This window comes from Panthera onca, chromosome B1, assembly GCF_046562875.1.
Source record: "Panthera onca isolate mPanOnc1 chromosome B1, mPanOnc1 haplotype 2, whole genome shotgun sequence".
NCBI classification, from domain to species: domain Eukaryota; kingdom Metazoa; phylum Chordata; class Mammalia; order Carnivora; family Felidae; genus Panthera; species Panthera onca.
In genome coordinates, this window is record NC_138342.1 from 175,192,558 (window position 1) to 175,205,459 (window position 12,902).

A 12,902-nucleotide genomic window follows, 5' to 3' on the forward strand; every position below is an offset into this window, starting at 1 on the left:
GATTAGTTTGGGTCAATAAAAACAGTTTGGTCTATCCACACAGCCACCAGTACATGAATAGGAATTTTCCCAAATTCTTGCTCTCCCCTATTTCCTCCCTACCTCAGGCCTGAAAACATATCTTATGCTGTACCAAACAATCACATTAAGTTGTAAGTATTGTCAGAATGGCTTCTAAGAAAAATTTATGGGATTCTGTATAGTATGATTCAGATAGCACTGTTCTTGGGAGGTACTAGAGCTAGGTTCTGATCTGAGCACTAGTTGCCCGCAAGACACTGAACAAATCATGGATGTTTACAGAGCCTTAGTTTTCTCATATGTTCTGTAGGATGGCTGAACTATGAGTTGTTTTCTTTTTTATTTTTAATGTTTATTTATTTTTGAGAGAGACAGAGACAGAAAGACAGAGACAGAGAGCGGAGGGGTGGGGGCAGAGAGAGAAGGAGACACAGAATCTGAAGGAGGCTCCAGGCTCTGAAATGTCAGCACAGAGCCCAACGCGGGGCTTGAACTCACAGACTGCGAGATCATGACCTGAGCCGAATCAGGAGCTCAACCGACTGAGCTGCCCAGGTGCCCCTGAACTATGAGTTTTTAAAATTTTTTTTTAACGTTTATTTATTTTTGAGACAGAGAGAGACAGAGCATGAACAGGGGAGGGGCAGAGAGAGAGGGAGACACAGAATTGGAAGCAGGCTCCAGGCTCTGAGCCATCAGCCCAGAGCCCAACACAGGGCTCTAACTCACGGACCGTGAGATCATGACCTGAGTTGAAGTCGGACGCTTAACCGACTGAGCCACCCGGGTGCCATAAATTCCCTTTTCGATTCTAAAATCTGAAGAAATTTCAGGCTTTTGTATGCACATGATAGGTACTCAATAAATGTTTGGTAGTTTATATAAGGTAACAAAGTTAATAATGCAGTGTAAAAAAATGACTGGTCTAATTGATTTGGAGTGATTTCTGCCAGATAAGATGTAATGAGAAAAGAACACAAAATGTGTATATTATGATCTCACCTTGTAAAAGGAGTACCAAAAATCCTATGTATCTACAGTATGCATGTATGTGTATATATGTATGTATATGTGTGTATATGAATATATGAATGTGTGTATATATATATATGAATTTGTATATATCTTTCAGTATATGAGCGTTGGAAGAAAAAACCCAGACATATTCTATCTAGGTTATTGACAGTTTTTCTGGGTATATGTTTATAAGTTGAGGCTGATTTTGATGTATAGGCAATAAGAAGAAAAGTGGAAACTAAACCGAAAGGAAAACTAGAAACTATGCTAAATCTCTCCCCACCTATTTGTACATAAGATATAATCACATTTTCTCATTCCTATAAAATTATCTATTATGTATGTGCACATGTCAATAGAAACTTTTACAATAGCTTAATCCATCTCCCTCTCCCAATTAGGGGACTCTGTCACTTTCAGTGCTGCTAGTTTGGGCTCTGAGGCACAACATAAGCTCTATGGTCAGCATGGACTTCCAGGACCTGTCAAACCATACCAGGATGAGATGTTAGGTGCACGTTATCAGCATAAATAATTTATTCTGGTGTGTCCCTCATTACATCAGTTCTGACTGGTTCTAGGAGTAGCAAAGGTCAATAAAAGAAGTGACCTAGGATTAGGGGGTAGGTCTGTAAAGAGAATGAGTTGAAAGATCAAGTCAGCTAGTGAACGAGAAATTCAAGACAGTGACCAGGAGGTCCTGAAAAGGAAGCCTAAAGGGGCTTGAAACCCGGTAGAGAATAAAAGACTCAAGATTGGGGAGTACAAAAGGGGTCAAAGAACAGGTATGCTTGAGAGGAAAGATGGGATGTGAGAGACTCTTGCTGGGAGAGAACAGACGCGCCTGAAAAAGTAGATTCCTGTGGACATAGGGAGACAAATGTCTCTGGAAGAGCTGAGATCAAAGAATTGTAAAGTTAGGTTGTTAAATGGGTCATTCCAAGCAAATGAGGAAACCACACAAAAGCATTTCAAGGAGTCAGGTAAGACTAAGGACCTAATCCACTTATGGGTGTCCTTTAAGGGCCTTTCTAGGGCCCTAAATGTGAGTTATGAGGAGGGATAAATTGTATGGAGTGCAATGGTAAGATCCATCAAAGAGAACAATTTGGGGGTGAACATGGGCATAGTCTGGCAAATATCCTGAACATTCTAGTGGCAAAGGAGGAAACTGCCAGGCTAATCACCCATTACTGGCCACCTTCATCCTCCAGTCACGCATGTATGTGTATGTGTGCTGGGAAAAAGGAAATTGGGCTGCATGGAACCAGAGTCCATAAAGGAGACCTACGTTTCAAATGCAATGAACTGTTGAGAATACAGAGGATTCATTAACAATCCAACAGACACAGAGCTAAGTCAGAAGAGGAGGATGAGTGTAGGGTGGCAGACATAAAGGAAATGAAAATTGAAGTCTGCTAACCAAAAAGAGCTTACAATGCCAGGGGAATTTAGAGATAAGGAAAAAACATATACATGACTAGCCTAAAGATTTCCTAAGCCGTCTTCATGTTGTTTGGTATTAATATTAGACTAAGGCTCAAGAGGATGCTACAGCCTGGAATGTTCCCTAAGTTTTCATGTGGTCCACATCTGGGTTCCCTGCATTTAGGAAAAGCAATGGGTAGACTACTGTATCCATCATTCACATGGAGTGGCCAGGCAGGACAGCATATCTACAGGTCAGGAGCCCTCAAAGCAGTGGGAAGTAACACGTCAGGTGAGTAGTCTGAAGCAGAGCAAAGAAATTGAAGGTGAATTGCTGCTAGAAGCTCATGTCCCACACTCTAGCCTAATACTGCTACCTACTGTAGGGACTGAGAACTTTCCCTAGGTATCATCACCTCGTCAAGGCTACTCACACAACTCCTCCTCTCACTTGCCCTTAACTTTGACAAGACAGCCAGGTAAATTGGCATTATTAACAATTTAAGTGTAGCCCAGATAAGGAGAGAGTAGCTATGTCTACAGGGTGTGTGGAAATGGAGTGGAGAATGAGACTTGGAAACATTTGAGTAACTAGCTTTTGGCAAAACTGGCTTTTAGCCTTTTTCCATCACATCCTGAAAACGGTCAATTGCTATATCTGAATTTATTGAGAAGTTGATGTTTCCAGAACACTTGTGGAGGATGAATGAATTTTTCCACCAGCAAATAGGTCAGAGCATCTTTTTTTCTTTTTCTTTTTCTTTTTTTTTTTTTTTTTTATAGCCAGGGCAGTAATACAATGAAAGTTTAAAAGATATGCTTGACAGCCATTCATAGCATACCATTATTAGCCCCAAAATGAAATCGCCTTTATCTGTTTGTCAATTATTTTATGTATGCTTTATTATGTATTTGTCATGTATTTGTATTTATTTGTCAGTTATTTTACGTATGTTCAATTAGGGTAAACAAATCAGTGCATCAGAGACTCACTAGGTATAGACAATACCAGTTCATCTACCCCTGCCTCAGTTTTACAAAAAAGAAAATATGAATAATGCTAGGAGTGCTTTGCCTGATTGATCCTTGTCAAACACACCATCCCCACCACCTGCCTCAGACACACACACACACACACACACCTTAAAAACTGTCAGAAATAAGAGAGACATCCCAATTCTTGAGAGGGTGTTTTTGGCTGCTTTACTGACTTTTTCTAAAATGAGGATCTTATTGGGGTGCCTGGGTGGCTCAGTCAGTTGAGCGTCCATCTTTGGCTCAGGTCATGATCTCACAGTTCATGGATTCAAGTCCCGCATCAGGCTTTGTGCTGACAGCTCAGAGCCTGGAGCCTGCTCTGGATTCTGTGTCTCCTTCTCTCTATGCCCCTCCCCTGTTCACCCTCTGTCTCTGTCTCTCAAAAATAAATAAATGTAAAAAAAAATTTTTTAAACAAGGATCTTAAGACAGAAGAAAGAAAACTAAGCTTTCCTTGGTAGCAAAGGAGAGAGAGAAAAAAAATCAGAATGGATTCATAGGTATATAAGGAAAAGCACATGTAGTGGTTAGGGATTTGTGCATCTTATAAAATGAGCTTCTATCCTTCCTGTCTAGAACCAATCATAGCAGAAAACAGGAAAGGCAATAGTTGGTAAAATGTGCTCAGGTGGAATGTTCATCAGACAGAGCCCTGTTGAGATGACTGGCATCAAACATTCCAGGAATGGCTGATGCTCAATCAGTTGACTTCTTCCTCAAAGTATCGTGACGTGGTTATGAAATGCCTTACTTCAATCAAGAGCTCCAAATTCCTCTGAAAAATGAAACAACAGGAATAGAAAGGCTTTCACTGCTTTAAAAATGATCCCAACATAATACTGGTATTAAATTCTTAGAATTTAATGTTTCCTGAGGCTATCCTACAACATAATAAGAAATATCATAGCTTTAAGAAGAAGCTCAACAGCACTTTCATGCTTTGTAGAAAAGCCGAGTTACAGAAAAAACAAATCAAAAGTAAACACATGGAAGGAATGCCACATGGGGTAAATAGACAACATGGGAAATCCTTCCTACACGGGAATTATAGAAGGCTTCAACAGACTCACTGGTGATGTGTGAGTGAGGAGGCAATAACATGGTTGAGAAAGGAAGAGTGGGAGAGAAGACTCAAATATGGGGAGAGTGAAAGAGCAATGGAGGTCACCCCTCTACTGTACTGATGGGAAAGATACAGTTACAGCATAGGCCTATCATGGGTAATATCGCTTCCCTGGTTGGCATAAAAGGCTCTCTCATTGTGTCAATTACCACATTTATGCCAGCTGGCTGCAGAAGAGGCATATCCAAGGAAGGAAGGAAGGAAGGAAGGAAGGAAGGAAGGAAGGAAGGAAGGGGAAAGAAAAGAAAAGAAAAAGAAACAGTGCCCAATTTGATGTTGCTTTACAGATAGAAAAAAATAGAATGCTGATCCTTTCTGGGTTTAGCAGACCCAGAAAACCACTTCCACTGGTACAATACAATATACCTGCCACTTCAGAGACAGGATCTATTAAATAAGGGCAAGAAGTCAGGCAAATCCTTGCTGACCACCTACCATATTTCATGCCCTGTTCTAGATGCCATGGAACAAGTCAGACAGAGTTTCTGCTCTTGGGGAGCTTATATTCTAATAGTAATTGCATAATAAAGTGATATACTTAATTTATATTGGCTCTTCAGGAAAAAAGTGAAGAGGGGCTAACATGAAACCAATTTGTCACCACTCCCCTTTCTTCAGTGGAGAAGACATTTGCCAAATCAATTATGGCATTCTCAGCTGCTGAACCCTTCTCAACCCAGCGCTCCTGACAGCCGGTAAGATTTCATCAGTGTCAGCTCCTGGAAACCTAAACCAGAGTTATCTTATATTTGACATACAAACCTATTTTTTCCTCTCTTATTTTATTTCCTTTTTTATTTTTTCTTAACCATTTGTGGAAAAATTGGAAAATTCCTAGTAGTACTAGAGAAAACCAACAAAAGGGAGGGAAGTCCCTCTCTTCTGGCCAGTATTTTCAAATGGATTTCGAAGAACCCAGGGATTAGACCAGTCTTGTTCACAGCACTGGAAAGAATTTAAACTGAAAGCTGTGCCTCCAGGTGGTGGCCCCAACGCCTGCTGTACAAACAATTCAATTGTTCTCCAACATTTTCCTCACTGTGATCTTTTCTGGGAGGGTGTGAGGCCTTATTTTAATCAAGTGTCTTAAAGATGGTACTCAGGTACTCTTGGCATTCTCTTCAATCAAATAAGTGGCTGGCCATTTTCTTCTTTAGTGTCTTCTGTCAGGCTTTGGTCTTACTATGTCTGATTGTATGTGAAGCCTTTAAGAAATGACCCTACTTAGATCTATGGAAACTACTTACCAAGGTCTCTTTCCTTGCTAATTCATCTTGACCCACTGCCTTACTTTCACGCCTGACTGCTCAGGTAGCTTTTGCCGCCACTATCTTGAGGCTACCCAGATCTAAGCACTCCTTACTACCCAAGGCCTAGGGCTAATGTACTTAGATTTCTCCTTTCCCTTTGAGTTACTTTCCATCCCTCCAAGAAAAAAAAAAAAAAGAAAAGAAAGAAAGAAGAAAAAATTTCATGCAACTGAGATCCTAGAGCTACCCGCCCACTAGTCAGATCACTTCCATTTCTATAAGCCTTTTAAGTGTTTGGACTACCTTTGTGTAAAGTATTGAGGATCATGCACAGCTGGGTTTTCTAACACACTCCTGGGGCTCCTCTCTAATCCAATCAGAAGGCACATAATCACTAAATATAAGTTAATTTCAGTATTACCCAAAACAAAACATAATTAGAAGGACAATGTGCTGTGAAAATTATCATAGAAAGCATTCAAAAGCTAAATATAAATGCATTTGAATTCTGTATGGTTTAGGGTTATTTGTGCCACTGTTCCTCTCCATTAGGGCAGAACCACAGTTGACTTTACCTGTGATTTCATGGTCTATAAAAACAACCACTGAGAATTGGGTATGGACTGTGACTGTGTTCACATATTTCATGAGTCTTCTTCAATATCAACACTTACTCATCCTCCTTCTACTAATAATAGCCCATCTATGTTACTTCAGTGTAATATACATAGGTTATTCTCACTAGATCCAGAATGGGCCAGATATACTCAGTGGGAAAATGAAGTTCAGAATGGCTTCTAAAATTGAAATGTATTAAGCAACTCCCTTAAGAAACACTGGGCAATGAATTGTAGTGGGGAAAATATAATAATGGGTAATAGGAAAAATACCTCAAACACATGTAAGTACAATTTCAACTAATGGGACAAAGCTACAGACCAGCCTAGTACGCTAGAGTGTCTCTTCTTAAATTGGGGCTATTAAAGGTCTTCATGTAGGTCCCTTGAAGTATAAATTCTCATGTGTTTTTCTACAGATAGTTTTAAGGACAAGGGTAAATATACCTTTAATTTAATGCCTTTGCTGGATTATTGCTTCAGGAGTCAAAAGTAGGTCTAGGAAGGATGATGAGGCTCAATGAGTCTTTGTGGTCTCTCTAAATTCCTAAATAATAAGATGTACATAAATTACAGAAAGCACAGGAAAAGAAAATCTTTCTCCCCTACTGTGTTGTTTAAAATTTTTTTAATGTTTACTTATTTTTGAAAGAACGAGAGAGAGAGACAGAATCCAAAGCAGGCTCCAGACTCTGCGCTATCAGCACAGAGCCTGACATGGGGCTCGAAGTCACGAACTGTGAGATCACGACCTGAGTCAAAGTCAGACACTTAACCGACTAAGCCACCCAGGCACCCCTCTGCACACTCTGTATGACTCTAGGCAAGTAACAACTTCCATGGGGCTCAGTTTCTTCATCTGTTGAATGAAAAGACTATAAGTACACACTTCATAGTTTTAGGAGGAAAAAAACCCATCTCTATAGCACTATTTCTGTAATTATTATAAATCTGGTCATGGAAAGTACTGGGGTCCAGCAATGCCCTTGAAAATCACTCAGCTAAGACTAAATAAAGTCTCTCCATGGACCCTTAGTCCTATTTTAGAGTCCTTCTTCTTTATAATAAAGCACTCTGACAACGTTGATTTGCCTTTATCTCCAAATACATCTACTTCATCTCTGCCTATCAGGGTATCTTCTTGTATCTTTCTAGACTTCCATGATATAGAATCCTTATTGCCATCTGTTGTCCATTCTCACAGATACTGTGTATCACATACTACCCTGCTGAATAGACTTCTCTGCCTTTCAGCCTTTTTTCTTCTATGACTCACCATGATGAGCTAGTGGCATGTAGGTTTTGAAGTCAGACAGATCCCAGTCTGATATCTCCCACTGTCCATGCCAGAAGTCTGGGGTTCCATATGGCACCTACTGCTCCCTTGTCAGGTAACATCACAGCCGGCCAAATGGTATGTTCAGGAAAGAGAATATGTAAGTTTGAAACATCTCAGTTTCCTCTAAAAATTTTCTACCCATTCCTGGTGAGGTCAAACTTGTCTTTGGATATCATTCTAAACTGAATTCCCCAGACAACACCTATTAAAATGGCACAACTAACCTAGAGGTGCATTATGGAAGTAACTTCTGCCAGGTTTTCTCAACTAATGACCTTCCCCAGCTTTGATGGTGGCCTATGGTTTACTTAGCTACAGATGGGAGACCCCTGATAGTGGAAAGTACAATAAATGCACAAACTGTTTCATTTTACTGCATTTGATGGCTGGAAAGTGAAATTACAAAGTATATGGTTGCTTTACCAAGCTGAAAGGAGCCAAGTAAAACACATTTGAGGATGAAATGAGAGATCTCTTTAGAAAAGAGAAGAGAGGTGACATACGATTGTCATAAGCACTGGCTCACCTTATGATGATTTTGAAAACCACCAGTAAGTGTGAGAATACTGAAGTGTTTTACACAAGTCAATATGAGTTAATGGTTGATTCTACAATAATTATTGGTTTCATTGGCTCACAAACTATAACTTATTTGTACCCAGAGGCACTGTACTTAGAGGCACTAAGACAAACCAAAATTAAAAAATCAGATATTCAAACTACTAAAATTAAAACCTGATAATATAAAAGCACAACCTATTCATTTGAGATAGTGGGACAAAGTAATTTATCTGATGCCTTTTGTTGACTGGAACATGAGGATAATGAACTCAAGGATTCATTTCCATAATTTCTAAAGACCCTACTCATTCATTGAGACAGCCTGTACTAGTTCCAACCTATGATCTCTGTCATCATCGGTTACTAAAGGAATTTTCAGGGAAATGATACCAAAATAATGAATATCAAAATTTATATTTATGTAGACAAAGAGAACACATTCAATTAAAGATCTAGAACATCCCTCCAAGTCAAATAAGAATAGATGCTGGGAAGAGAAGAACAAGCTGACATTTTTCAATCCTTTCTTACATTCTTCAGTCTGTATATGACAGGCTATATCCATTTATACTTTTGTCTCTTTCCTCCTTTAAATATAAATGAACCTTTCCAAAGTTATATTGATTCCCTTAGAAAAGGTTTTAATACCCTAGGCTTAGTATGTCACCCTTTTTCATATAGATACAGCTTCCAAGCTTCAGGAAGAAAATAGATCTAAAAGGATGGCTCCTTTCCCAAAGTGCTTGAATGTAAGAGAAATGGCAGGCAACACCAAGCTTACACCCAGTAGGCCTGGGAAGAAACAGGACTTAAATGAATTAGATATTGATTGCTTGGGTATTTTTGAAGTTCTTTTAATCCGAATTGGTTCCCTAGAGAAGGGATTGGATTCGGACGTCAGATGACAATGAAAATAATTCTTGAAAGTACAAAAATCTTAGTTTGAAGGTCCTTATAGGTCATTTATTCCAAGCTTCAATTCTCTCACATCCCCTTTAGTGATATTTCAAACCATCACTGAGCACTTCTTGATAAAGAAACATTAATTAATTTATTAACTAATGGGAGTAATTTGCAAGGTTGGAAAGCAAGGGCTCTTCATTAAACTTTGGTAATTCTATAACCCTTATTATAGGAAAATTACAAGTCTTTTTTCTCCCCTGAGAGCTATCCCTATGTGGTTTGAAGATTAACATGACTTTCAAAACCTTTTAGTAACCAGCTTTGAGATTTTCTCTCACACACTTCCAAAAACATATGTTGAAGCTGAGTGCCTGTGAGCAATGCCTACATAACGTCCCACTGGAATGAAACAGAAATAGATAAAATATATGAAAACCAAATCCAAACACAAAATAACACTAGTGGCAGTCTGTTTCCTTGACAACTTTAATTGCAGTACTATTCAAAGTGATATATTGTTATGTATGTGTCAGATTGGCCACTATGCCTCATCAAAAGATTTGGCCATTTGTACAATTAACAATGAGCATTCTTACAATTGTTTTTAAATATTAGAATAACGTAGCTCCTAATTTTCCCTTCACCTTTCATTCCATTTACCATGTTCAAGTCTCATTTGGAAAAGCAAAGAGTCTCTTACTGTGAAGAAAAGCATCCCTAATTTTGTTCCGAGTAAGGAATGTCTCGAGTGAGGCCAACACACATTGCTTCTTTCTTCTCTTATTCCTTGTCATGCATTATCTCATTTGCTTCTCACTTCAACTTTGAGAGGCAGGTACCATTATTAACTCCACTGAACTGAAGAGGAAAGGGTGTCTCAGAGAGGTCATGTAAGTTGCTCAAGGTCACACAGCTAGTAAAGGGAAGAGACAAGACCCCAAGCTTACACCCCTAACTATGGCATCCCTTGAATGTATCAGTTTGTAAATCTGTTATAGTTCTGTCAGTTTTTAAAAATAAATGTTTACTCATTTTTCAGAGAGAGAGCATAAGCAGGGGAGGAGGGAGAGGGGGTCAGAGGATCTGAAATGGGCCCTGCACTGACAGAAGCAAGCCCAATGTTGGGCTAGAACTCATTAACTGTGAGATCATGACCTGAGCCAAAGTTGGACACTCAACTGACTGAGCCACCCAGGCGCCCCTCTTGCTGCCAATTTAAATATGTATGGCTGAACAGAGGAGGTCATTATCTAAATGAAAGAGAATATAACTTTTGTACAGATTATGAGTAATTGAAAGACTACTCATAGTCTATACAAACTATTTCGTAAAGAAGTAAGATACTACTTTTGCAAAAGTTCAAAACAGTGTTCCAAATAAAGGTTTTTAGATGGGGTCAACAACTGAACTCATGTATTAGTTAAGTAAACATTTCTTATTAATACTATGTAGAGCAAGATATATTCACTTGAACTTCTTGAACAAATGTCTTTAAATTTAGGGTAAGGTTTTGGATTCTCCTCCAGTCTTAACCGTTCCCAAAGGAACAGCAAGGGAACAGTGAATACTGTTTGCTCTATTACACTCATTTATAGTGATTTCCAAAGTATAGTTTGTATGTCTCCACCATTTTAAATGAGCCACACTCTGCTACTCTCAGTAAATTATGCTACTTTTAATTTAAATCCACACAAAGCATTTAACACAAATCATTTTCTAAAGTCTTGCCTTTTGAACCTGTGAACAATATTCCGATGACAGAAAATCATCTCTATCTAAAGTTTCACAGAGAGACGCATCATAACATACCTACTAACTAGAAACATCTAAAGCAAACCAAAGGTATATGAATAGGAATGCAAGTGCAGCAAATTATAACTGACTATGAGGAGAACACCCTTCTCTTATGATGTTTATTAAATCCTACTCTAAAGTATACAGTTTGCTTTTAGGTATACTCCCTTGCCTAGAGGGTGAGAGGGGAAAGAAAGGAGTACCCAGGTATTTGGGGCTGAGGTCTCCATTAATCAAGGTTTTGATCATCAGTTGAGCTTGAGCATAGTAGTCTGAAAATTATCCCTTTTTTTTTTTTAATTTTTTTTAACGTTTATTTATTTTTGAGACAGAGAGAGACAGAGCATGAACGGGGGAGGGGCAGAGAGAGAGGGAGACACACAATCTGAAACAGGCTCCAGGCTCTGAGCAGTCAGCACAGAGCCCGACGCGGGGCTCAAACTCACGGACCGTGAGATCATGACCTGAGCCGAAGTCGGATGCTTAACCGACCAAGCCACCCAGGCGCCCCGAAGATTATCACTTTCTTAAACAATGAATGAGCTACCAAAAGTAACTCTCTAGACTAGAAACCAAAATCACTATGGACGTTCCCAAAGAGATGCAAGTTTTGGGGAAAATAACAGTTAATTACTCTCGAGCCTAATAGGACTCAGAAGAGCAGACTAAAATTAACTCCCAGGTTTGATGATCAGGCTTCATCAGAGAGAGGAGCTTTCCATCAACAGCTGGTGAAAGGCCATAGGCAATCTAAAGCTGGAAGAAGCTGTTTAGAAGAAAGTGAATCTCCTTTGTAACTTCCTCTTTGGCATATTATTCTTGACTGTTTCATTCTCACTCTTCCCCTTTTCTCATTCTTGAAAACTCATTTGTCCTCAAGGCTTCAGCAGCCATCAAGAAAAATGCCAAACTCATTAAGGCTAGCCTGGAATAAACCCACCCCAAGTGCATAAAACACCAATGAGATTTAACGGATCAGAGAAGTACAGATTTCTTCTCCTTGGCATCCTCTATCCAACCTGTCATTAGTAAGTCTACTGAACCCCCCCCTTCCTCTTGATTCTCAGTCATGCTTCATTATAAATCTACCGTGATTTCTCACTTGAATTAGTCTGCAACACTGCCATTGCAGACCAGTTTCTAAGGTAAATCTAATTATGTTATTCTCTACACCCACTCTCAATTCACAAAACCTGGGTCGTGTATACTCTAAAATGGTAGCTGACTCGGAATCTCTGCATTCTGGATTGTTAAAGTGTCAGTTGGGGTCAGAAGGCTACTCTCAATAAGCTTCTCAAAGAAGCTTAACAATAATCATGAATTTATCTGGATAAGGCTGTGTACATTAACAATAACTACTGGAATTATTACCATTCGGTATGGTACCTGGTATTCTTCCTTGACCCATCAAGAAGGGGTCAGGAGCTAGTCCGGTGTTCTCCTGGGATTATGAACCTCTCCCTATTCAGCAATACAAGGCTGACTTGACATTGCCCGGTAACTGTGATCCACAGTCAAGATTAGTGTAAGGCTCCTTGAGGGCAAAAGCTATAGTAATAATTTACTTTTGTGTTTCCAGAGCTCTGGCAATAGAATAAAGTAAGTACTTAATAGGTATTTGTTTTAATTTTTGTTTTGTTTTTTATTTAGAAAATCAGCTGATGGTTTTATGCCTCTAATCAGATTAATTATATGAATCAACAAAAAATGGATTAGACAATAGGGAATTTTAACTTAAGTCCAATCTGTGTGCAGACAGAACTTTTGAATGACTGGAGTCATGGGTGCAAATGCTACCAAGAAGTTTTTGG

At 39.1% G+C, this 12,902-nt stretch overlaps 1 protein-coding gene across 5 annotated transcripts in view; it reads right to left on the reverse strand.

Moving 5' to 3' along the window:
- The window catches only part of NRG1 (neuregulin 1), a 1,117,663-nt gene that overhangs the window by 755,453 nt on the left and 349,308 nt on the right, over window positions 1–12,902 (reverse strand). The window lies entirely within an intron of this gene.